The 27149-nt window shown below is 36.6% G+C and overlaps 1 protein-coding gene across 1 annotated transcript in view; it reads right to left on the bottom strand.

Moving 5' to 3' along the window:
- Positions 1–27149, bottom strand: part of CTNNA3 (catenin alpha 3) — a 1739301-nt gene that overhangs the window by 386369 nt on the left and 1325783 nt on the right. The gene's annotated exons all lie outside the window — the stretch shown is intronic.

Genomic DNA, 27149 nt, shown 5'->3' with positions numbered 1-27149 from the left:
TAATTGCTAAGTCATGGAAGAAGCCCAAATCCCCATCCACCCATGAATGGACTAGCAAATTGTGGTACATGTATACCATGGAATATTATGCAGCCTTAAAGAAATATGGAGACTTTACCTCTTTCACGTTTACATGGATGGAGCTGGAACATATCCTTCTTAGCAAAGTATCTCCAAGAATGGAAGAAAAAGTATCCAGTGTACTCAGTCCTACTATGAAGCTAATTTATAGCTTTCATATGAAGGCTATAACCCAACTATAGCACAAGAATATGGGGAAAGGGCCAAGGGAGGGGAAGGGAGGGGGGAGGTTGTAGTGGAGGGAGGGTAATGGTGCATCTTAGAATGGGTACCAGCAAAACTTACTAAAGGCAGAATACAAATGTCTACATACAGTAACTAAGAAAATGCCATGAAGGCTATGTTGAACAGTTTGATGAGAACATTTCAGATTGTATATGAAACCAGCACATTGTACCCCTTGATTGCACTAATGTACACAGCTATGATTTAACAATAATAAAAAAAAAGAAAATATTTATTTTGGAGAAAATATGTAGAAGTGGAATTAGCCAAAGCAACAGAGATTAAATAGAGAGGATATTAGACGGGGAATTAAGAGAACAAGCAGTTAAAATATTTACATTAAGATACACACATTGGGTTCAGTGCCCGTAGCACAGTATTACAGCGCAAGCCACATACACCGAGGCTGGCAGGATTAAGCCTGGCCTGGGCCTGCTAAGCAACAATGACAACTGCAATAAGAAAATAGCCAGGCGTTGCAGCAGGCGCCTGTAGTCCCAGATACTTGGGAGGATGAGGCAAGAGAATCACTTAAGTTGAAGTGTTTGAGGTTGCTGTGAGCTGTGACAGCACAGCACTCTACTGAGAATGACATAGTGAGAATCTGTCTCAAAAACAAACAAACAAAAACCAAAAGAAAAAAGATATACACACCCGGTGTTGTGCTTATTTCCCCATAGTTTCACAGAGGAACTTGGTAGTCAGAATTAAGCACATCTTTGTTGATAGCATTTCCCAGAGTTTTTTTTTTTTTTTTTTAGCCGGGGCTGGATTTGAACCCACTACCTCCATCATATGGGGCAAGGGCCCTTAATCCTTTGAACCACAGGCGCCACCCCAGCATTTCCCAGACCTTTTTTTTTTTTTTTTGTAGAGACAGAGTTTTACTTTATGGCCCTCGGTAGAGTGCCGTGGCCTCACACAGCTCACAGCAACCTCCAACTCCTGGGCTTAAGCGATTCTCTTGCCTTAGCCTCCCGAGTAGCTGGGACTACAGGCGCCCGCCACAACGCCCGGCTATTTTTTTGGTTGCAGTTTGGCCGGGGCCGGGTTTGAACCGGCCACCCTTGGTATATGGGGCCGGCGCCTTACCTACTGAGCCACAGGTGCCGCCCATTTCCCAGACTTGTAAGACAAGAGTGACTTCACCTTTCGGTGACAACCTATCTTATTATGGGAATATCTGTACTCCATATGAAGGTACTGTGGAAATCAAAATGACTGTTTAAAGGTAGTGTGGAAGTATTTATTGATACATTGTAATTACTAGATTGTAATAGGGGCTTATCAACCTAAGAATTCTTTCCCTTTTTAGTGTTTATTAACATAACTGCATTTATCTGATGTATTGTAAGAGCAATATTCTACTCAAGCATTCTAAGAATAGGTTAAGGAATGCATAGTCTTCAGCTTAGAAACCTCTTCATAGACAATGATAGCAGAGCCAACTCTTCAGCAAGGAAAGCTTAGTAACAGAGATCTGATCTGCATTCTGAATGAGGTTCACTGCATTTCACTGGTAAGAGGATGAGGGGAGATGGCATCAGACTGTCGGACGTGGGTAGGTGACTGCATGGATAGGAGGCTGGGACAGAAGGAATGCCTTCAGAGTGGGTTTGCAACAAGGCAGTGTCAGCACACAATGCCAACACAAGACCGAAGCCGGGATAGTGTAGCAGCCAGAAGGAATAAAAAACAGGCTCAGCTGACCCAAAGGCCACAAGGCCACAAATGTCAAGCTCTTTAGTCAGTGACTGCTGTCAACTACAAACTAGACTGTCTCCCAGCAAGGACAGCAGGTCACATATCTCAGTTATTCCTTAGGAAATAACCTGTCAGCCCATCACCTCTGAATACACAGGACAAAATAATTGTCCCAAGGTCTGTCAGGCAAAAGTGCAGGTCATCCGAGGAAGTGACCATGTGGAATAGGGTGCATCCTTGTGAATGTTAGCTCTCGGGTCTCTTGCTTTAGTAGGAAACGTTTTGAAGACAGTCATACCATTTTGTTGCATTGGCTTGCTTCTTTAAAGGCTTTCTTAATGCAGGAGAATGCCTGCCACACTTTGGTAGTTAATAATTAAATAAGGTATATCTGTGTTGAATGATTCAACGTAAACAAAATCAATGCTGATTTTACTTTTCATTTTCTGTTTTGTATTTTCATCAGAATAGAATAAAAATCTGCAATTCTGATGGAAGCAAGTTACAAATGCACAGAGTATATTTTTTTTTTTGTTTGTTTTAATTATATTATAGCTGTGTACATTAATGCGATCATGGGGCACCATACACTGGTTTTATAGACCATTTGACATATTTTCATCACACAAGAGTATATTTGATGTGGTGGGGAAAATTAGCCCATTATTAGAACAGATTTTTAAAGATTTATAGGAACAAGGAAGTAGATGAAATTGCCCTGTCAAGATGTTTCATGACTTTTAGGGGAAAAAGGTAAAACTGTATGATTTCTATTGTACTTTCTCAGCTGTTACTCAAATTGATTATAACCATAAAGGAATTTCATTTTCTGATTCATCATCATGTGAAAATAACTATGAAGTCTTCTAAACAAAAGCACAAAATTCTGCCTCCTGCTCCTAGTGCTAGATTAACATAGCCATATCTCTTTAAAGATGGTCATATTTTCTGTTTATCCCTAAATGTGTTTTAAAAATAGCTAAGGCTGAAATTGTATATATAAAGTATAAAAAATTATAAATTATGGATATAAAATATATACACATGTAATACATGTGAATATATTACATATATGTGTATATATAACACCATGTTCATGTCCATTGATTGATTTTTGAAAATAGAGAGAATTTTACATAATGCTTATAAGCAAAGGGAAGATTATCTTTATATATTTTAAGAAGATCCTACCTCACTAAATGTTAGGACATTTTGGAAAATGTTAGTTAATTGTCATGGTTCTCCACTGGCTTTAAAAAAGACCCAAACCAAGAGACTTTGAAAGTTTGATTAGCAAACAAAAATAGCAAATTGAAAAGTAGAATTATTCAAGGACAATATATAAAAAAAAGTGGATGTGATTAAACTGAAAGCCGAGAAAAAAATTAAGCATGTTCTTCTTGCTGCATTGAAAATTCATGCCCCCAATACTGTTTTTCTTCTTATCCACTTTCTTTAGGAAATTGACATTCCTTATTGTGTTTATTCTGAACAAGACTCAGAAAATGTTACATCACTTCACCAAACTGACAGCATTAATGAAATATAATGTGCAAGTAGACAGATTCTGTGACTTCACATGTGAACTTTCCCTAGAAAGATTGGCAGTAAATACGGAGGATGGAGAGAACCCCATCCTATAGAAACATCAAGAAGAAAGATTCATTCTTTTTAGATTTATCCTTGAAATAGAAAACAAAATAGTATATAATTTATGGAGAAATGATGGAACTATAAACTTGGAAAGAAACAGCCTGAAAAGCATATTTTAAAAAAGGAATTTTTCATATTAAAAGGCAAGTTTTACATCTATACAAACTTACTCCTTTTTCTTTTTTTGGTCTCCTCTGCTTAAAGCACCATTTCATTTTTTTTCAGTATCTCCTCCTCAAGTCCCCACCTCAAGTTTATAGAGTCTCAGATATCCTCAGCCTCCAAATTAGGTGGCTTTCAACTATAAGGAAAACATTAAGTAGTTAAAGATGTTTTCAAAAGAGATGTTTCTTATAATCTTGCACAATCACTGCAAATCACTGTAGATTCAGCAGCTCACCCACAATCAAAGGGGCCAGGCTCTTCTGGGCTCACTCTGAAGACCTCAGTCTTATTACTGAAAGGCTGGGAGATGCTACTAAGGCTGAGCTCCATGTTCACACATAACCCAAGATGGGAAGGGAGGAAGGAGAAAGCGGACTTGTCCATCTCTTTCTCTAACTATCTGAGAGAGAAAACTCCCCCAATATCTGCATATTTTATTATCCAGAAACAGTTGTCATTACCACTACTGGCAGCAAGGAAAAGAGGGATACCAAATATTTAGCACTGTGTATGCAACTTAAATCTAGTACGGGATTGGATTAGGAGCCCAGTACAATATGCCCCCTTGGATACCAAATGGAGATCACATATTTGAAGTACTTTAAAAAACGATCAATAAATAACACAAGTAATAATCATAACCATTCAAGAGAAAGGTACTATCTGGATAACAGAAAATCAGCCAGAGATGACACATCCATGGCACCTTCTGATGTGGCATTTATAAGTAGTAAAGGAGACTTAATAAAATGATATTTATTTTTAAGATGGAATACAAGATGAGACAGAAAAGTTAAGGCTTTATAATCTCATGAGATGAGATTAATGAACTATATCAAGAAAAACTAGAAGAGCTCTTTTTTGCCCTCAAGAATTTGGCTCCTGGCTTCAAAAAAGCAATGGAGATTGAAGCAATTATAGAGCATGGTGAAGGTAATAACTAAAAGGCTAGTTAAGGAATGAACAATATTATATTTAACTTTAACCTAAGTGTCTACTACAATTCCTTGAAGAAAGGAATTTATGCAGTGACAAATTTCATTTTATGGCTCCACTTTAATTGTTCTTAAGAATCCTTTTATAACACAGACATTTAGTAAGACCTTTTTGCAATTCGAAAGAAACTTGTAAGAGAGGTGAGGGGTGTAACTCAAACAGCATTTTTAGGGTTAGTATTAATTGGTTTCTTTACTAATCATTTCCTCAAGTTAAGAATGGTTTTCCTAAATATCATTACTTCAGTGATAGCTTTTAAGAAGGACGCTTCATCATGACAGCTGACACAGGCACAGAAACCTCAGAGGTGACAATCAATACTCTAAAAGTCATTGCTATAAAATGTGACTCATTCCTCTTTAATAATGACCAAGAGGGAGGCGCCTGTGGCTCAGTGGGTAGGGTGCTGGCCCCATATACCAAGAGTGGTGGGATTAAACCCGACCCTGGCCAAACTTCAACAACAACAACAAAAAAAAAACCCAAGAATCTAAATCTTTTACTTTTGCAATCTTTCATCATTTCCTGTCCATCGTTTTTAAGAAGTGAGGAAGTAAGAATGAGTTTCCAAATAACCACTTACTACCAGATGAATCCCAGATTTACATGGTGGAGGCACTGTGGTTCCCATCCTGCCATGCTTGGGCCACTGACTGGGCACCTATGTCCAGCTTGCAAGGGTGGAATCATGGAGTGGTCGTGTGGAAGTCTGAAAATAATTGAGTGTAAGGGGAGTATTTACTGTGTTTTTCAAAATTTAGGCAGAGAGAAAAAACAGGGTTTGCCATGACTTATTGAATTTCCACTGTCACCCGTCTCCACAATTTTTAATAAGCTGTGTTTCAATTAACCCAGTTAGTAGAATTTTTTTCCCATTTAGTTAATTGTCTGTGTAAGTGCAGCAATAGCAAAAATCATGAAATTAGCAGCAGCGTTAGGAGAGCCCAGCCTGCAAAACGTGTAGGGCAGACACCTACAGGTAAGTCTTTAAAGAAACTTGCTCTTCTAAGACAAATCATAACTTAGATAGGTTTGTTGATGAGACAGGGGGGTTTTGAAGTGAGAAAGATAGCCATAGTTTCAAATCCACAATGTAGGAAAACTGAACTTATAAGAAAATAATGAAATCATAAAGCAGCTGACCGATTACTCAGGAATGTAGTGTATACACCGTAATGTGTCTCTTTGTGAACATTATGTATGTACATCAATACATGATAAACCACATAATTGAAGATAGGATAAGGCAGTTAGCACGGCCAGTTCTTAAATTTTACCTGTCTGATATCCATCATCCTTTTTTCCATCCCAGATTTTCTTTCAGAAAATCAGCTTTCCTCATCCATAGATATGTTATCGAGAGATGGTACCTGCCTTTCACTCTCAAATCCAAAGAGGCCATGTCCTCTCCTTGTTCCACAATAGTTATAGACAGAGTGTGCAAATGATCTAGTTAGCCAAAAAGATTGCCTTTCCTGGAAGTTTAAATTTTGATCTAGTATGTAAAAAAACATATAGGATCTTTGATTTTTCCCTAATGTTAAGAATTATATGTTCAGAGACACTTTTATGACACAGCAAACCTAAAAATTCTGAGAAAAAAATAGATTTTTAAAATACTTCACCATTGGGGAGTAGAAAGATGTTTTATAAAATCCTCAGAATTATAAATCGCAAAAAAACAGCATACAGCAGGATGTGAGTGTTGCGGTGAAATTGCCCTTGAACTTTCAAAGAATCACAGTCAGTTCGATGGGAAAAAAGGCTATATTATCCACTCACAGGGACAGAGCTGGGATATGTAAACTGAAAGACAGATTTGAAGAAATTATACTGAATGAAGCACAAAGAATCACAGACATGGAAAATAAAAAGAGTAATCAATAGAAGAGACAAGTAGGAAAACAGGTTCAATATATATTTACTTGAAAACCCAGAGTAATTTCCAGATTCAAGAAAGCTGAACAACTATGAAAAATAAAAATTATATATACCCCAAAGTAGTATAATTAAATGAGGAAAATTTTGTAAAAAGCACCATTAGAATACCAAAGCATTAATTGCTACTGAGGAATGCTAAAATTAGTAAGAAAAACAAGAAAAAAAACATGATATATCCAAGCCCTGAAAATACCTTCCACAATAAAAATTTATAAAATATCCTGGTTGCTTTATTGCCAATGCTTTTTTGCTTCTATGACCGAGAGGTGAAGCTTTATTCCCATCCTTTTGAGTGTGGGCTGGACTTGGTAACTCACTTCTAAACAACACAGCATGGAAAGGAAGAATAATAATTTTATTCTGAGGAATTACGGTAAATGCTATTTTAACCAACCAACTGAGGTTACCATAACTAGTTATAATTCATGTTGCTATCACAGATCCCCTCATACTTTGTGATGAGAAAGATACTCTGTCTGTGCGGAACTCTTTCCCCAAATTCATAATCCCAGTCAAGTTGCCAAAACTTTACATGAACACAAATCAAGGGTGATTCTACAAACTACTATCCAATACTCTTTAAAAGTATAAAGGCAAGGCATATGTTAGGGAAAAAAAAGAAAGATCTAAAGTCAATAATCTTAGCCTGAATCTTAGGTCACTAGAAAAAGAAGAGCTGATTAAATCCAAAGTAAGCAAAGAAAGAAATAGTGAAATTAGAACAAAAAAATCAATGAATTTGGGAACAGGAGATCAATACAAAGCAAAAAAACCTGGCTCCTTGAAAAGATCAATAAAATTGATCAACTTGTAACCAGGTTAACCAAGAAAGAAGAGAAAAGAAGAAAATTACTAATATCAGTAATGAAAGAGGCCATCAAGACTGATCTCATGAATTTATAAGCGTGATAAAAAAATACTATGTATAAGCTACGATCACAAATTTGGTAGCTTAAATTAAATGGGGCACTTCCTTGAAAGACGTTGTCTATCAAAATTCACGTACACAAAAATAGATCATCTGAATAGGCTTTTATATGTTAAGAAAAGTGAATCAATAATTAATAACTTTCCACAACAGAAAGAACTAAGGCAGATGTGTTCACTGGTTAATGCTACCAAGTATTGTAGAAGGGAATTATACCAGCTCTTCACAATCTCTTCCAGACATAGAAGCAGAGGGAAAATATCATAACCTATTTGGCAGAATTACCAAAAACTAGACAAAGATATTGAAGGAAAGGAAAAACACAGACCAGTATCTCTCATAAACATAGATGTAAAAATCCTTCACCAAATGTTAGCAAAACCGATCCAACAAGATCAATAAGGTATGTAAAGAATTATACACCATAATCAAGGAATTTATCCCAAGTATGCAAAACTGGGTCAACATTCAAACATCAATTGATGCAACCCATTACATCAACAGGCTAAAGAAAAAAAACACAGAATATACTGATCAATACAGAAAAAGCATTTGATAAAAACCCATACCCATTCGTGATACAAACTCTCAGCAAAGTGGATTAGAGGGGAACTTTCTCAACTTGATAAAGAACATCTACAAAAACCCTACAGTTAACATTACACTTAATGGTGAGAAACTGGATGCTTTTCAGCCAAGATCAGGAACAAGATAAGGATGTCTGCTCTCACCACTTTATTCAGCATTATACTGGAGGTACTAGTTAACATAATAGCAAGGAAAGGAAACAGAAACAACTCCTAGTGGGAAGGAAGAAAGAAAAACCTCTTTGTTTGCAGATGAAATGATTGTCTCTGTAGAGAAATTCCAAATAATCAATTAAAAAAACTCCTGGAACTATGAAGTGATTTAATAGCAAGGTTGCAGAATATAGATATACATATACAAAGTAAATGTTAAAAAGTCTTTTGGTTTCTTCTATAAAAGAAAAAAAAACTGGAGTTTGAAATTAAAAATACAATTCCATTAACACCCCCCAAAAGAAATAACTCTAACAAATTATTACAAGGTTAATATGAGAAAAACCACAAAACTCTGAGGAAATAAATTAAACGCCCAAGTGAATGGAGAGATAGTCTGTGTGCATATATAGGAAGATTCATTATAGTCTACCCGTCAGTTCTCTTCAACTTGATGCACAGACTTAATACAATGTGATCAGAAAGGCCAACGAAGCAGGTATTTTCTTCAAAATAACCCCACATCATGAGGAGAGTGCAGTGATCATGTGCTTCAAGATGAAGCATGATTTTAAAACCTGGCAGCCCCAGGTGGTGCCTGTGGCTCAACAGGATAGGGCGACGGCCCCATATACCAGAGGTGGCGGGTTCAAACCCAGGCCAGCCAAAAACTGCAAAACAAAAACAAAAACTGGCAGCCCCCCTCCACCCTGTTGAAGAAAGCGGCCAAGGGCACAGAGGTCATCTAGCTCACCCAGCCTGTGGAACCCAGCGTGGGCCCACTTCTACCTTGAAAGGTTTCACTGGCTGGTGAAACCATCCTGTGGTGAAAGATCACACAGGATGGTGCTACCGTAAACCTGCGTTGCTTCGTTAGGCCTTGTTTATAACGATGTACCCAGGCACTACTGAATCCTGTTCCTAGGAAAGTGGGAGGGTAGGTCAGACATTAGGAACACAAGGTAACTGCTGTTCTCCTCTTGTTGTTGCCTCTGTTGACACTGGTAAGTCTCTCTCACTGAGCTCTCCACGTTGAATAGCAACAGTATAGTTCCATCCCAGTAAAGGGAATGACTATTCTTTGCAGTGGCATTAGTTTTACCACCTCAGAAACCGACAACACTACTCTTGATCTGATCTCTCAAAGGATCACCTCCTCACAGAAGAAACTTAAAAATGACAACCCAAAGGTGCACCTGCTAGTAACGATCCAGCAATGGTCTCGCTGTACCAACTGCTCTCTGCTGTTAAGAATCATCTCAGCGATCTAATACATGTCCCTTCGCTTGCCTCATGGCTCCCATTTTGTCATATATTTCCATTTGACATGGAAAAGCAAAAGATCCAGAGCAGCCCCACACAATATTGAGGAATAACAAAGTAAGAGGATTTAATAACATCTGACTTAAAGATGTGTTATTAAGCTGCAGTAATCATGACAGTGAGGTATTTATGAAAGAACAGACATCAAGAACAAGGCCACTCGAGAGAGTTAAAAGAGAGAAAAAAACAACAAGGAAACTGAATTGAAAGACAGTGTGAAGATATAACAACTACATGCAATGTGAGATCCTGGTTGGAATCGGGAACAGAAACCAGACAGTAATGGTAAAACTTGAAATAGGAATAAAATCTACAGACGCATGAATGGTCGTACCAATGTTAATTAATTAATTAGTTTGGACAAATGTATCGTGATAATGTAAGATGTTAACTTTAAGAGAAGCTACCTTTGGTGTTTGGGAACCATTCTGCCCGTTGTGCTATCATTGAACCTTTTCTGTAAACTCACAATGATTTTTAAATAAAAAATATATTTTTTAATTATTTCAGAACAACTATCTCTTATGTACATATGAGTAGATACAAAAGTCCTCATAAAATTTTAGCAAGCCAAAATCCATCATTTTTAAGAAAGTTAAGATGCCATGCCCAAATTTGATCCTTTGCAAGAATATAAGATTGTTTTAACATTAAACAATTTATTAATTTTCCAATTCATCTCATTAACAAAGGAGATATACTTAAGCTTCTCATTACATAGCAGAGATCAAATAGCAATATGTGATACAATGCTCTTACCTAACCCAGCAATAGAAGGGAACATATTTAGCCTGATATAGCACATTCACAATAATCTATAGCAAATGTAATATTCAAATGTGACATCTTACAAGACTTATTTTAAACTAAAATAAAAACAACAAGGATATGCACTAATACCATTTCTTTTTAGCATGGTTATTGTAGTTGCCATATTAATTCAAGAAAAATAGAATTAAAAACATAATAATTATAAAACAAACTACAACAAACTGAAAGATCGAAGATGAAGAATAAATGGTATACTTTGGAAAAAAAAGAAAAAACAGGCATAGAAATTTTCTTTATCATTTCTCAGGCATTTGAAATTTAGAAGAATGATGATTCATAGAAATGAACATATAGGCTATTGCAACAAAACAAAGATTGATACACAATGTCTTTAAATTTGGTCATGATAGAAAGAGCTCAACCCATCACTATGGGTGAGAAGAATTTTTTCTTTAAAACAATTTTTATTTAATTTTTTTTATTTAATTGGTTAGGCACTGAAGAAAATGAACATGAATCCTTATCTCAATATACAAATAAATCAAATAAAGATCTCAAAATTTGACAATTCTGGAGAGCAACAGAGAAGAATATTTTTAAGCTCTTCAGTAGACAGGAGGACATAATCACAAACCGTGAACTTTTCTTTATCAATAACATCATAAAGAGAGTGAAGAGCAAATCCAAACTAGGAAAAGATAAAATACATACAACTAATGGTATCTAGAAAAATACAGGGCGGTGCCTGTGGCTGAAGGAGTAGGGCACTGGCCCCATCTACTGGAGGTGGTGGATTCAAATCTGGCCCCGGCTAAAAAAAAAAGAAAAGAAAAAGAAAAACAACTTAATAGAAAAAATAGGTCAGTGACAAATAGGTATTTCAAAGATGAAAAACAGAATGGTGACAAAATACGGAAATAAAAAAACCTCGATTGTATAGTGAATGGAGGAATATAAATGGAAAACATGATATTGTTAGGTATTTCAGGTTTACAGACTGGCAAAAAATCTTGAGGTCAGAGTCTGTAGAAACTTGTCCAACTTGTGAACAACCCCTTCACTGCTTGCTGGGGTCTAAAATAAAATAAAAAAAATCTTTTGGAATTCATTTTGGTATTACCTCTTAAATCTGAGTAGTCACATAAACAGTGCTCTGACCTTTACTCTTAACTATATATCTTAGGAAACTTTTGTACCAGGTGCATAAGAATTAATATGTTCACAGCAGCTTTGAACATAAAGAATAGAACAAGAAGGAAAACAAAGAAATGTCCTAACAATCCATATCCTTGCCATTAGTACAATAAATACCTTTTGATAGGTTTACGCAATGGACTAATGCATCTACATTTTGAAAACAAAATGTGAATAAAGCAACTTGCCAAGGATACAAAAACAAATTTTGATCCTACTATAAAAGAACTCCACTCTATCCACACACACACCCCACTCACGTATACCCCATACACACATACCTAAGTATTGTTATTTGAAGTATGCAAAAAAAGTTATAAGGAAAGAATGGAAATAATCAATAGATACCTCAGGACAGTGATTAACTCTAAGAGAGATGGAGCCTTGTATAGTCAGGGTAGGTACATAGAAGTGTTTTTATTAGTAGTAGAGGCATTTAAGAGCATAAATATTAATACGTTATATTTACCCTTCTATTTGAGATATATTTCCTATTTTTCAAAGGTAAAGAACACAAATTTCAGTTGTTTGACCCATTTTGTTTCTGGACGCTGCCCCTCCCCTCTGCGCCCCCTGGACCCTGCCTGCTCTCACATGCCACTTCCACTCCGACCCCCAGGCTGTAAGGCCCGTATGTGAGCCCTCATTGAAGATATGTCCAAGGGTCTGCCTAAAACACAACATAAAAACAACATTTTCAACTTACAGTGACAAATACTATCCCTTAGGTATTTAAGCTATCATTGGTTTTATTAAATTTAGGTGTATTGTTAATTTTAGATACTATACGTGCAGACGAGTAAATACTTTTGCTGATTTCTATAAAAGAATTTGTACACAACAGTGCTGATAAGCGTGTATTCAATATATGGAAACATAGAAAAAAATAAAAAAGTAAAAGAAAAGAAAAGGTAAAATAAACAGAGTCAATCGTGTTTGCTGGCGTGGACGATGCCTTTGGCTCATTATCTTTATACATGTGAGACCCTATGTTGTGTTCCTCCCACCATCCCATAGGAACTCAGTGGATGTAAGTTAAAATTCCCTTAAGCAGAATTACAATAAGCACAAAAAAATCAACTGAAAAGAAAGAAACACATATGATCTTAAATTCTGATGGTGCCTTGTGCTTTCATAGCTAAAGTCTTCCTACTCATGAAGTAGTCAGTTAAGATACTGCTTTCTTTACAAATAAGGAACCCAAGGTCCAGGGAGGTGAAAAGATTCATCTGAAGTCAGAAAGCAGTCAGTGACTGGTCTGACACTGATGATGCTGAAAATTCACGGAGGATTGCCTGACTCTTTAAAAAGGGAAAATTATATATATGTAAAGTACTCAGTACAATGATGGACACTTAGTTAAGCGTCTACTACAGACAAATTCTCTCTCCTATCCCTTGTACTTTGCTTCACTTATGAATTCCATGTAGCTGATTCTCCTGAGCTATAGATCTCAAGTCTCAGCAAGAATGTGGAGTGAACAGCATGCAAAGTTACATAATGGCTTTTCCTATCCTGACCCAAATAGATGCATTTTTGCCAATATGTCACTTATGTTATAAATTATTGTTATACTTGCATTACCATATGATCTCATATTCCAAATACATAATAAAAATTGTTACATGTCTGGAGATTTATGTAAAAGACATATTTTAAGCCATACATAGATATGGTATCCAAATATTTAACTGATTTTTTTTCCAGGTTCCATCTGGTATCACAGATAGTGGACAGACCACAGAGTTGGCCATCAGCCACCTGGATTTTGTGTTCTGTGATTTGACCTTCAGGAAATCATATAACTTCTCTGAATCTCATCCTCATCATCTGAAAAAAGGCAGCTTAGCAGATACTCAGTAAGGCTGCTCCCTATTCTGAGTCTTCTTCTTCTTTTTTTTTTTTTTTAACAGCCACTCATTTTTAGTATTTTCTGATTATTATCAATATAGAAAGCTGAATGGCAGCTTCAACACCAGTGTTTCTCAATAACTTTCTCTATGCTACAACACAGGAAGGTTTAATGAATCAGTGATGACTCAGTGGCCATAGCACAGTGGTTATAGCACCAGCCACATACACCGAGGCTGCCAGGTTCGAACCCAGACTGGCCAGCTAAACAACGACAACTGCAACAACAAAAAAATAGCCAGGCGCTGTGGCGGGCGCTATAGTCCCAGCTACTTGGGAGGCTGAGGCAAAAGAATCGCTTAAGCCCAAGAGTTTTGAGGTTGCTGTGAGCTGTAACGCCACAGCACTCTACCAAGGGGGACATAGTGAGACGCTGTTTCAAAAAAAAGAATCAGTGATGGTGCCAGAATCAGAATTTATGGCTGTCCCTACTCTATCGTTTTTCTACTAAGCAATACTGCCTTATAGTGCTTCCATTTAATAATAAAACAAGATTTACAGGGAAGAACTTCATGAATTCATACTGACATATGCAAGGGTAAAAGTGGAAGATGTTACTATAAAATCATCTTATCATAATGATCATCCGGTGTTTATACTCTGCAAAAAATATGTACTCACAGGCCTTTGCCTGACAGCAGTATTTAGTCCACTATACTGCTGTGTTTAAACTCCGCTTTATTTTAAATAGTGGATTTTTTTTTTTTAAGGTATTAAATCCTGGTCATCTGTACATCTGAAAGCTTTCTACAGAAAGTACATTTGAAGAGCACTTACTATAATAGAATAAGAACAATTAGACTTCTAAAGGTAAAAAATTCAAACAATGAGCTTAATACTGGGCAAGGAAAAAAACACTAATTGAAGGCTACCTTATCTATTTCCAGAGTCTAAATTACTACAAAAAAAACATATGAACAAACAAACAAACAAAAAACTTAGTAGAACTGAGCATGTATGTTCTGAGAACAAACATAAGCATTTTTCATGTATTACTTCATTTAATTCTCACATACCCTTCAGAATTAAATACTATTAATAGTCTCAGTTTATATATGAGAAACAGAGATTTGAGGTTGTATAACCAGCACAGGGTAGAGCTGAAAGAAAGCAGGAATAGTTTCTGTTTAACACACCTTCTTTCTGTAAGTAAAATAGCCTTGTGGCTATTACACATAATTTTGCACACTCATAAAGGAATGCTTACTGAATGCACTCCTATGATTCTTTGTCATTATACTATCTGGAAAATTTTACATACCACTTGTGTATACGAAGTTATCAATTTTAAATGGAGGTGTCCTAATGCTTAAAACATTAGGCTTATTCCACAAATAAGAACAATTGCATGTTCAGTCATGATTGTGCAAATGTTTTTGCGTGATATTGTAACTTTATCTGAAAATATAGGTGACTCCAATCATCTTTAAAACTTCTTATTTATTCAGAGTTATGACACTTGATATCTTAAATTTGGATTTATTATTTTCCCATTAGTTGCTTTTTCTTAAACTGACAAGACCCAGATTTCAATTTGAATCAGGATGAAAATAAATGAAGCTGGTTGTTGATTCCTTTTTGCAAACTGCGACACTTGTGAAGTTCATAAAAATCAAAGGTACTGCAATTTTTTGATCTAAAGAGCTAAGTTTCATTTTTAGTTTATTTCCTGAGAAATCATTTTGTGACTTTGCCTGGAGCAGATTCTTTGCAAATACACAAATGGAGAACATTAGTTTCCTAAATAAGGTTTACTAGCTGAAACTGAACTTCTCCATCAAATGTGGCAAGGAATTCAGGCTGCTGCTGCTCAGCCCCATTAAGCAGCTGCGCTCTGCTGGGTTAAATGTACTCTGGAGTGGGCATCAGGGCCAGAGGCATGCCTGAAAGAGAGGGACACAGGTTGCTGAACTACCACCCTCATTTGCAGCACCAAAGTTTCATTTGAGCAGGGTTTTTACTGAAGCTCAATGTCTAAATCATACCTTTGTTTATACTGTAGGTGGCAGGATTTTTATGCTTTAAGCAGTTGCCTATAACTTACACTTTCTTGCAAATGAAAATTTAAAGTGTCTCATCCATCAGAAAATGTTTTATGAAAATGTTCACATGGTTCCAGGTCAGGCCCTGAAGGTGGGTGCTTTTTTTAATGTTCTTATTTAAAAGCTAATACACTTTGTTGGATAGGATCATGCTTTACATTTGATTTAACTTTTTCTTTATTCTACAAATTCAGTATTTTCCTAAATTTTGAAAATTATTCAGTGAATTATTGAAAGCAATAAAAAGTGAAACTCTTAAAAACAAATTTCACTGCTTTTTAAGGTTTAAAAATGGGCATATGTACACAAACTCAACTATTCCAAATAACCTTATTTCGAAGACTTTTGACTAAGGCATATTTATTCCTGAAATAGGGCACTAATTTACCCATAAAAATGGAAGAAAACAGCAATTTAAAAACACAGAACAAAAACTTATCAACTCTTTATAAGCTTATGAAAATATGAATCTTAAAACATTTTTACTTTGGCTTCCACAGTATAGAACACTGCAATTCACATTTGATATATTTATGTATATTTAAAATCATCTCATTTTTTTCATTTTATATTAAAATATTTTCATCATATTTTTTGAAAGCAAATTATGTCAGTGAAGACAATTTTCTTGGCTAGCCCTTGTAAAAACTAATTCACTTATATTTTAAGCCCCCATAAAATTTCATGTTTTATTATATATTTCAAAGCTCTAAAATAAAATTAATCAGGGTGCCTAGAAGTTCATCAGAACAGTTGGCTTCTTAATTTGAAGTCAACATATGCTCTTCCTTAATATCTGTTTCTTACTCCATGCAAGGGAAATGGAAAATTATCCAAAAGTTAACTCAAATAGCTTAATATTCTATTTCAGCCCATTAGTTCTTCAGCTTGGCCCAGACTCACAACTAATTTAAGGGGAAATCTCTGTACAGATTCCTACATTTGCCAACAGTAAAATGGCTATCACTGCTTAAGATGAACCACAAAAGATCTATTTAGCAAAATGCTCATGAAGGCATTTTAAAGGGAATTTTAATTCTCTCTAGATCTAAGTTTATGACTATTTCTTAGTAAAAAAATGAGATCTGGAACTATGCTCTGCTCTCATTTGAAAGTCCTCATGACTTTCATCAAACGTTTTCATCAGTGTTTGGAATATTTATGTGTGTAAGCATGAAAATAACCCATGAATACACACACACACACACACACACACACAAATAGGCCCTTTTATTAACACCTTTTTTGCCTTTGGAGTTCACAATTTCATCAAGACTAAACTCCAGCCTAACACAGAAGAAAAAATTAGAGACAAAAAAGATCTAACGTATTTTCAAAAGATTTTCTTAAAAAGAATGTCATTTCCATTTTGTCTCTTGCAGACATCAGGTATTAAAACCCTTGATGATATCTTTCATGAGTTTTCCACTTTCTAGTCTACAAAATACACAGACAGTCGATAAAATTCTGTGATTTAGACATAAAGATATCATTTATCTTTAACAAAAGAAAAGAAGTCCAAAGCCCACTGACGTTGGTAAGCCGGACATTATGCAGACAAAACCCAGGTCTTCTCAAGCTGCACTATTTCTATAAATTGTCTTCCTTTTGGTAAGAATGAGTAATAGTTTCTCCAGAAAACTAGGTAAGTTCTACCAAGTATGTCTTTAAAACTTGGCATGGATTCCCTAGAAGTCTACGGACAGCTAATTCCAGTTTTAAAAATGTTCTGTTACGTGTTCATTATGGCCTGAAGAGGGTTCCATGAAAAGCAAATACTTCTTCCACAGTATTGAAGGACATATTACAGATAATAATATGGTTTATGTATCATTTAACTTTCTTTCGTGAAAGTAGGATTCTTTTTCCTAAATGGCTGTTCCAAATGCAAGGATGCTCCACGTCCCATCACAGAGAAGGCAGAGTTTCATCCCAGCCTGACGAGCATCAAGTACCTCCAAGCCCATCTTTTGCAGCCTACTTTATGCTCAGATGCACCAAGAAGGCTAATGCTCTACAGACCTTGGGGAAAGCACATCCCTAGTGAGGAGCACCACGCAGAGAGAGCGACGTTCCAAGTGTTCTCGGTTAAAAGAATGACAAACATTAAAGAGTTTGTTGCTCCTGTTGTCATTTTAGGTTTTAAGCATTTTTTCCTCTGGGCCAAGTTTCACTACCTAAGTAGTGTGAAGAAATAGAATCATGTCCAGTTGTAAGGCAAGGCTGACCATCTGAGCTTCTACAGACTTTGTGGCTAAACCCCTCACGTTTAGGAGGGAGCAGTCAGGGCAAGAAATCACAGGGTGGAGCCATTTGCAGTTCTCAGGCACGTAGGCTAAGCCTCCCTCATTCAGAGCAGATGGCAGTGATCTGAGAGGCCACAGCAGTAGGACGTTCTAACGGTGCCATCGTGCTTTATTTCACTTAATACAGTGACAAGGCCTTGCCAAGGTTCAAGTGGAACGCGATCATGCGTGTGATGTGTATCCAACCTGCGGTGGTGGCGTACAACCACGGCTGAGGCACACGGTGAGGTCACAAGTGTCAGCACTGGACTCAGAAACACTGCCAGAGCCAGAAATGTCGCCCTGGGGTGTCTCTGTGTACACACGTAGAACCGGAGAAGGAGAGCTGGGGAAGTAACATGGGAAAACAGTTTTTTGCCTTTTTCCCCAATAATTACTCTTACATGGTATTTCAGGGTTTGGCATGAAACCTCTCTCATCTCCTGGGCCTTATTTTGACGCATTAGGAGAGTTTTAAAAAGCCATATTCTAAAATTGAAATTCCAAATTTCAATTTTTTTTTCTTCTCTCTTTTTTTTTTTTATTGTTGGGGATTCATTGAGGGTACAATATTTGAGGGTACAAAAGACATTATTGCAAGAGGGACTTTACCTAACAATTGCAATCAGTGTAACCTGGCTTATTGTACCCTCAATGAATCCCCAAATTTCAATTTTTGATAGATGACTTGCTGCTTGAGCAATAATAGTCCAAGCATAGGTAAAAATAGTGTAATGTTATAATTATGTACTTACAAAAAAAAAAAACAAAGCTGCTACATATCACTTATAAAGTATGCCTAAAAGCTTTCATATATATAATAATTAGCCACATATAAGACATTTTAGGAATGGTCGTAATTATAATTATTTTCATCTAATTAATTCAAATAGATTTTTCTCATTTCTCAGATCTCTAGTATCTAAAAAGTGTCTGCTTAATATTCACAATATACTCTCCTGATTCATTTGCTTACATGGTTGTCTCTTTTAACACCTCCCAGGCCCATTTGGTCAAAGACAAAGGTTCTGAATACTAAAAATGTCCTGTATCTTACCATGAAGCTAGGCCAGGGGTAACCAGGTACATGCCTACTCTGTTTGCAACAATCTTTTTTAGATATTTTTGAGCAGCATTTTGAGACGCTTCATGTTTCTTATCTTAATCAAGAAATGTGTGTGTGCAAACGTGTGTGTGTGTAAATATGCGTTGGCAATAAGGGGGTGTATATGAAGGCTGTCATAAGAATCAGAGGGTGAACACCTCAGAAACTCTGAGTCCATGGATTGCAGAACCTTTATAAAAACAACAATTGCTAAGCCAGGCATGTGGGCTCGTGCCTGTAATCCTAGCACTCTGGGAGGCTGAGGCAGGTGGATTGCTTGAGCTCAGAATTTTGAGACCAGCCTGAGCCAAGAGCAAGACCCAGTCTCTAAAATATAGCCAGGCGTTGTGGTAGACACCTGTAGTCCCAGCCACTTGGAAAGCAGAGGCAAGAGGATTACTTGAGCCCAAGAGTTTAGGGTTGCTGTGAGCTGTAACACCACCATACTCTACTGCAGGGTGACTGAGTGAAACTCTGCCTCAATAAATAAATAAATATGAAAAATAAACAACAATTGCTACATATAGGAGGGAAGGAAAAAGAACTGACTTTACAAGTGGGAAGAGGTAAGATAGGAGCTCAGATATATTATTACCTTGGGAAGTTCTGAGATAGGTCTTGACCATGATAAACTTTAAAATGAAATCACACAGGTGAAGGAAGGGGAAAGAGAGTCTAGGCTAAAGAAAGAAAGAATGAACATTCCCCCTGCCCTGTTTGAAGAAATTAAAGCCTGTCATTTATAGAACTCGTACTATGCACTGGGCATTCTCCTAGAACTCTTCAGAGCATGGTCCATTTAACCCTGACAAAAAGTTCTATGATGTGGGTGTCATTATCTCTGTGGCTCAACAATCAAAACCATGACCAAGGTTAGATAGCTAGTAGTTGATGGCTCTGCTTGTTTCTTAAGTCTAAGATTGGCTACCATGACATAAGGTGTTGAGGAGGATTAAATGAATTTCCAATCAATTTACCAAACTCTTCACCATGGCCTGCCGCTTTGTCAACAACATCTTCATTCTACTTAAGTATACTGCAATCACATTAACCTTGTTTTCAGCTTCTAAAACTAGGAGATAAAATTATTTGACCTCAAGCCTTTGCATTTGTTAGTCCTTCTGCTTAGAGCTCTCGCTCTCACTCTCTCAGAGGCAGGATGTTTTTTCTTTGAAAATTTTGCTTTAATTTGCACTTATTATGGGTACATAGTAGTTGTGTATCTTTATAGGGTACAGGTGATATTTTGGTATAAGCATACAATATAAATTAATCAAATTTGGGTACTTAGGGTATTTACCACTTTGTACTAAGAATATTCTAATTCCACTCTTTTATTTTAAAGTATGTTCTGGCTTACTGTTAAATATAGACTTTGTTGTGCTACCAAGTTAGAATGAACAATAGCATTCTCTTTTCTCACTATTTCATTTTCTGGCTCTTTCTCACCTTAACTCTCAGATCATATGTTGTCAACTCTGAGAAACCTTCTCTGAATACTGCATCTAAAGCAGCGATTCTCAACCTGCGAGTCAGGACCCCCATTTAACAATGAAAATACATTATGGCATTAGGAAGGCTGAGAACCACTGATCTAAAGCCTCTATAACACTTGGCATGATTAATTACTTACTCACTTGATTACTTATTAAAATCATTTGTCTTCCTTGCAAGCTTTGGACCATGAAGGAATTACCATGATACTGATATAAAGGCACTCAACATATAAGTGTATACATGTGTAAAACACAGAAGCCTGATTCAGAGTCTGCCATGAATCCTAATAATGACAGCTTAATCTCTTCCATTCAAGCAAAATAGGTCAAAGAAATAATCAATAATCAAATATTTCTCTTGTCTACACAATATGATTTGGTAAAATTTTGGTAAAATTTCCCTCAAATTTCTTTCCTATATTTTAATTCTTGAGTGTGGGACTCATCCTCTCTGTTTCAGAAACTTCAGGTCTAAAAGGTAATTGAAGTAAAAATAAATACATGTGGGTGTAGGTTACAGAAGAGTCTTCAGCTGGGAGCGCCAGGAGTCACTGCCTTGCCATCTGTTTCACAGGTGAGGTTGTGAGCCCTCCACCCCAGCCCCTCAGTTGCCTTCACACAACTGAGTAGGAGCATTTCTTTCATTGTGTCGCTGCCCCCTCACATTTTGAACCCACACATATTTACATACATGATATTTTCCATCTCTTCAGGCTACTCAGCCTCCACCACTCACTGGAAACATCCCTTTGGGCGCCTCGACCATAGCTCACCTGCTTCCTACCTGGAGCTGCACAGATAAAACGAGTGAGGGCAGCTGGTCCAGGGAGACGCTGAGCTCAGGGGAGGAGATGCTCTCCATACAGAGGGCGACTCTTCCCTAGCTCCAGCTAATTTATGGTTGATGATACCACCTTGCAATAGAGCTCAGTGTAGCCAAAGGTTCCTGTGAATCATCTTTAATTGTGTAAAATCTTTCTAATTTTGGCCAGAGATGGTGGCTCATGCCTGTAATCCTGGGCCCAGGTGTTCAAAACCAGTCTGAGCAAGAGCAAGACCCTATCTCTACTAAAAATAGAAAAATTAGCTGGGTGTGGTGACACATACCTGTAGTCCCAGCTCAGGAGGCTGAGGAAGGAGGATTGCTTAAGTCTAGGAGTTTGAGGTTGCTGTGAGCTAGGCTGAGGCCATGTCACTTTATCCTGGTTGACAGAGTGAGACTCTATCAAAAAAAAAAAAAAACAGAAAAAAATACTTCCAAAGAACCCTAAAACCCAGCTTTCTAATTTTATATAGTTAAAATTAATTCAAAAATTTAGAAGTATCATATGTGGAAAAAAATCTGCAAGATGATGCTTGCTGATGGACCACGATTTTCTAATTATCATTATCTGATATCATTATCTTCTTACAGGGAAATTCTTAAAGAGCAGCAGCAAAAATTCTAAAGTCAAATAAATTTTGGACAAGATCTCAATTTCCTCCAGTTAGAACATAGGACCTTTGATAATCTTCTCAACTGCTCTAGCTTTTAATAGCTCATAAAAATTGAGATATTATTGATTGAGTAGAATAATAAGGGTCAAACTTCCTCTCAGGGCGTAAAATCTCAGTAACAATTTATTATATAAAAATCAATTAATTTAGTGTTCAAGCTGTCTTTATCAGGATTGAAAAGAATACTTACATATAAATTCCAAACCAATCTTGGTAGTCTTGAATAAAAAGCTTACGGATAAAAAAAATTTTAAAGTACAGTTAAAACAAAATAGTATCATAATCAAGCATTTTTTTTTTTGCTGAACTGTGTCTGTCTGTGCAAAACTAATGCTCTTTTAAAATAGAAGGAAGGCAACAGTTCTTAGGGAGAAACTTAGGATATGCAGTGTGTTACTTTTTACTTTTTCATGGACTATACTTCCATAGCCAAGAAGATACGGAAAGAAATGAAGGACAGAAAGGCAAATATTTTCAAGGGTAATAGTACATCATGGTGCCCTATTGACGAATTTTACTGAAGATAGCTTATTATGCCATTTAGAAAGAATTATGAATTTAGAAATAATTTTCCTCCTTCATCTCAAATGATGTTTAAGTAAAGACACATACTGGATTTACTAGGGTTTCAGGAATCCCAATTCTAACATCACAACATTTCATGACTACTTATCTTGGTCTTACCTTATTATTAATAATAATAGCTGCCATGCACAGTGGCGAGCAATCCTAGCTACTAGGGAGGCTGAGATGGGAGGATTGCTTGAGCCCAGGAGTTGAGGACCAGCGTGGGTGACATAGAAGGATTTCCATCTCAACAATGACAAAAACCCAGCTGACTGATTACTATGGGCCAGAGCTGCACAAGGAGTTTTGTATCTCCCACCTCTAATTTCTACAACAACCATACAAGGCAAGTTTTACAACCATTTTATGAACAACAAACATTTCAAAGGGCTTGAATGACAAGTGTTAAAGGGCTCTGTGTTTGAACTAAACCCTAACTAAGCAGCTGCAAAAGTCTTACTTTCCTCAGACAAGTGTATGCATTTGAGTGCTACGGTTTGCACACAGATAATAATACAATCTGTGTTTATAAACACTTGAAAATTACTTCTGGCATTTCAGATTTATACCACAAAGCTCATTAACAACCTGCTTATTTCTCCGGCCAGATGTTCCAGAGAAGGTTGAGGCAACATGTTAAGAATTTCTTGTTAACTAAGATTCTGACCTACAGAGAAATCGTTCTGTAATATTTTGTCCTTAATAGAAAGGTTACAAATTTCTTCTTCTAGATACTAGAAAAGCTAAAGCTCATACTCCCGAAGACATGATAAAAATCTAAAATATGAAGGCAAAAAAGGATACTATTCTTAAATTAATCTTTAAAATATTTTGAAATCAGTCACCTATTTATTCCCTTCATCTCGGCATCATGGCTTACAGTGAGTCCACACTTAATATCATCAGAGGGTTCTTGGACACTGCAACTTTAAGTAAAGCATTGTCTAATGAAACCATTTAACCACAGGCTAATTGATATAAACAAGAGTTAAATTCCTACAACACAGGAGGAATGCATCAAAAATGCATCACAAATGCATCAAAAAAGTTACAAATGAAGACCAAAAGATGTCTATTAATAATATTAAACATCAAAATAAATGTGAGTCACACATAATGTCTTTTCAAAAGACTAATAACAACTATGATACCTATTTATGCAGGTTTTGGTGAATCACTGAGTACTAACAGTGAAATGGTAGTGTTTTAAATGCAGGCATAAATGTCTACAAAGCAATAATAGTAATACATATGCTTTACAAAGTCTTATTTTATGATAAATTGTATTCATTCATTCACTTCCCAATCCACTTACTCCAGCAAAGGGTCATAATTGGCTGGAGCCCATCAGGCAGGAACTGACCCTGGACAGGATGTGGTTCCAGGGGCGTACTCACAAACACACCTACACGCCCTCCTACTGGGACCCTGTAGACATGCCAATGAAGCTTTGAGATGTGAAAAGATAAAGAGAGACCCACAGAAAACTCACAGAGATGTGGGACAACATGCAAACTCCACACAGGCAGTGGCCACAGCAGAAATGGATTTTTTTTTCCTCATCCATGTTCTAATGAAAGAACTCTGAATGAAATGAAGCTATTCAAGAGTAGCTATATTTAACTTAAAATACTCAATTCAACTTTCTGTTATCCAGTCAATAGCTAAGTAGTTTAAAAACAGATTGTACGAATTTACCTGTTGTATGGATGGTCAAAATCTGCTGACTGCAAAATAAAACTTAGATAAAACCTTTATTTAAAATAACAAATGTTGGCAAGGATGTGGAGAAAAGGGGGTTCATACACTCTTGGTGGGAATGTAAATTAGTACAGCCACTGGGAAAAACAGTATGGAGCTCTCTCTCTCTTTGTTTCTGTTTTTGTTTTGTTTTTTGAGACATAGTCTTGCTCTGTTGGCCTGGGCCAGAGTACTGTGACATCAGCCTACCTCACAGCAACCTTGGTCTCCTGGGCTCAAGAGATCCTTCTGCCTCAGTCTCCTGAGTAACTGGGACTACAGGTACTTGCCACAATGCATGGCTAATTCTTTTATTTTTGGTTGAGATAGGGTCTCACTATTGCTCAGGCTGGTTTCTAACTCCTGGCCTCCAGCGATTCTCCCACCTCAGCCTCCCAGGGTGTTAAGATTACAGGTGTGAGTCACCATAAAATAGAATCACCGCTCAATCCAGCAATCCTACTCCTGGGTATCTACCCAAAGGAAAAGACATCAGGATATCAAAGGAATACCTGCACTCACATCTCACATATTTATTTATTCACAATAGCAAAGAAATGGAATCAAGTTAAGTGTCCATGTGCACATAGACTAAGAAAATGTGGTATATATACTCAATAGAATACTATGAATTTTAGACATAAAAAAATGATACCAAGTCATTCGCAGCTACATAAATGAAACTGGAGGTCATTATCTAAAGTGAAATAAGTCAGCCACAGAAAGACAAATGTTAGATGTTCTCCTTAAATAGGGGAGCTAAAATATTTTAACATTTGGAAGTAGATAGTGAAAAAATAGGTAACAGATTGGGAAGAGGGAATAGGGGGTGGGAGATGATGAAGAGAAGTGGGTTAAAAATAGCCGGGCACTGTGGCGGGCGCCTGTAGTCCCAGCTGCTCGGGAGGCTGAGGTAAGAGAATCATGTAAGCCCAAGAGTTGGAGGTTGCTGTGAGCTGTGTGACACCACGGCACTCTACCCGAGGGCAATAAAGTAAGATTCTGTCTCTACAAAAAAAAAAAAAAAGAAGTGGGTTAAAGAATACAAATAAATAGGAAGATAGAAGGAATAAATTTTATTTTAGGTCATGGAGTAGGATGTCTAGACTTAATGAATACTGTTACTTGATTATTACACACTATATGCCTGTAACAAAATTTCTCATGTACCTCACAAATGTGCACGAATAAAAAAAAGTATCAGAATAATTAGGGATCTTAAAAGCAGTGATGAGATAGATAGAAGTCCATAAAATACACACATATTCAAAAGCATATCAGTTTAGTTTTGCAACATACTCAAAAGATAATTTGACATCTTTCAGACATTTATACATGTACTTATGCAAAATAAAAATAAAATTTTATAAATGCAATCTATTAAGTCATACAACAAAATAAAACTCATACATCAAATTTTAAGTATGAAAATGTTATTTTACATACATTAAAATAAAAAGAAAAGGATGATATTTCTAAGAATGCTCAATAGTTTAGCACCTGATGTACAGCACATGCCTTTGAATAATTTGACATTTTTTCTCGAGTTAAATCTATGGTTAGTTAAGTTTTGCCATTTTTACCTAATCCTTTCTTCATTTGGGCTTGTTTATCATATCATTTTTTAGAAAATTCTCGTAAGCATTGTCAAATCCCTTTTTAATTTATGGAATTAGCATAGTTTAATGTCAATGACACAAACAGGCAAAGAAGGCAAAGTGATTTATTTCTAAGGTGTTTGTAGGAAAGAACATTTGAATTTTCTATGTGACAAGGTTATGAAAATGACCTCCAAACCATCCCCCACATTTACATTTAATCACACTCAGTAATAGATTCTCCATTTCATAAAGTTCGATAGATAGTCATTAAATTAGTACATGCCAGCAACAATATACCGGAGACTAAGAGACATATAAGAGACAGAAAGAATTGTGGAATATGGTTAGAAACATTCCTTGGAAAGTTTGAATCTCACCTCAGACCTCCCTCCTCATTGAGGCCCATTTATTTTGCCTACGAAGCTTTCTTTTGCAGCTGACCCATTGGGATATCAAGGCTTTTATCTTGCTCTTTGTCCCTGGATTAACCCAGTCACCTATAAATAGTGAAATCAGCTGAGAAAGGTCTTTTGCAGGTGTCACTGCTGGGAGATATATATGTGTGTGTGCATACACATACACTTTTATATTGCACTAATGTTTATGAGATTTTATGCTAAATATAATGCATACTCTATATTATTAGCAGTCAATAACAATCTTTGCCTATGTGAGGACCACTGAGACCAATGCTTTCTTTGTATTCTGCATTTGTGATCAATGAATACCAATCACTCTGGTCTCTTTTCATTTTACTCTGATGGCTTCCAGCTCTATGTGCACTCGGAGTTTCTTCTCTATCCTCTCTAATAAGTACATCCATATGCCGCACGCTTTTCCTCATCCCCACTGTTGCTCACACCCGTGCCCTCCATGTGAAATTTTATTTCCATGTTTCTGTCTTTCCTTCTTCCACACCTACCTTTAACACCACTCTTCCCAGAAAGTTTTCTTTCTTTCTTTCTTTCTTTTTTTGTACAAAAGTTTTTTATTGGTGAGGGAAGGATGCTGCAGAGTAGCACCAAGGAGGAAAGAAAAGAAAAGAGAGAGAGGGGAGAAAAAAGAGAGAGAGGAAAGAGAGTGGGGGAGATGGGGAGAGAGAGAGGAGAGAGGGGGGGAGAGGTGGGAAGAGAGAGCTTCCCAGAATGTTTTCATGCTTACACGAAAGTAATCTCACTCTCTTT

This window comes from Nycticebus coucang, chromosome 3, assembly GCF_027406575.1.
Source record: "Nycticebus coucang isolate mNycCou1 chromosome 3, mNycCou1.pri, whole genome shotgun sequence".
NCBI classification, from domain to species: Eukaryota; Metazoa; Chordata; class Mammalia; order Primates; family Lorisidae; genus Nycticebus; species Nycticebus coucang.
Note: the sequence above shows the minus strand (reverse complement) of the source record. Positions and strands in the feature narration are given on the sequence as shown.